This window comes from Carlito syrichta, unplaced genomic scaffold (assembly GCF_000164805.1).
Source record: "Carlito syrichta isolate Samal-C Ts95f unplaced genomic scaffold, Tarsius_syrichta-2.0.1 Scaffold308088, whole genome shotgun sequence".
NCBI classification, from domain to species: domain Eukaryota; kingdom Metazoa; phylum Chordata; class Mammalia; order Primates; family Tarsiidae; genus Carlito; species Carlito syrichta.
In genome coordinates this window covers 1,013,528-1,014,743 of record NW_007252184.1, presented here as the reverse complement: position 1 = coordinate 1,014,743, position 1,216 = coordinate 1,013,528, and positions in this window count along the sequence as shown.

Below are 1,216 nucleotides of genomic sequence, written 5' to 3'. Positions count from 1 at the left end.
TTTCTCTCCTAAACATGTCTTTACATGACCAGAATGAGAAATTTTCAGATCTTTATGCTCTGCTCTTTTTTATTTTAAATTTCATCTTCAAGTCATTTTTCTCTTCTTATATTTTACTATAAGCAGTTAAGAGAAGTCATGCAACACCATGAATGCTTTGCTGTGTAGAGATTTCTTCTGTCATATATCCTAGTTTATTGTTCTTCTGTTCATTCTGCCTTCCATCAGGTCCTAGGACACAGAATAATTCAGCCACGCTCTTGGCCACTTTGTAAGTAAGAGGGATGACTTTCTCTTCAATTTACACTGCCTTGTTCCTCATTTGCCACTAAGACATCATCAGAATGGCCTTTGCTATCCATATTTCTACCAGCTTTTTGTTCCCAGATATTTAAGTAATTCTTAAGAAGAATGAGACTTTCTCTACAACTCTCCTTTTCTTCTGTGCCCTTGAGCTCTATTAACAGCAATTATAGGCTTTTTCTCACATTCACTTCAAAGTTGTTCCAGCCCCTACACATCACCTGGTTCCAAAGCCACATCCACATTTTTAGGTACTTATTATAGCAACATCCCACTAGTCTGGTACCAGCTTCTGTTTAGTCTATTTTGTGTGCCTATAGCACTAGGTAATTGATAAGGAACAGAAATTTCTTTCTCACAGTATTGGAGGCTGAGAAGTCCAAGATCAAGGTGTCAACATTTGTTTAGGGGCTTCCTATATCATCCTCACATGGTGAAAGGCAGAAAGGCAGAAAGGGAATGAATGCTATGTGTCTTCACATGGCAGAAAATCAGAAGAGAGCAAACCAAAGACCAATCCCTTTCTATAGCAGCATTAATCCATTCATGAGGGTGAAACACCTCCAATAAGTCCCATCTCCCAGCACTGATGCATTGGGAATTAAATTTCCAACACATGATTTTTTGGGGGGGGACATATTTGAACTATAGCATACAGCATTATCAGTGAAGGAATAGGCAAACAGGAAAGAGCACGGAATAAAGAGAAAGCTAGGCTCATGCACATATGGAAATTTAGCATACGACAGAGATAGTACTGGAAAGCAATGCAGAAAGGAAGAAATGTTCTATAAAAGGCATTTCTACAACTGATGATCCATATGGAAAAAAGGAAAATTGGACACTTTCTTTCATCAAATAAATGCCAATTTCAGTTGGATTAAGAATCAAAAATTTAGAAAAAAACATAGAA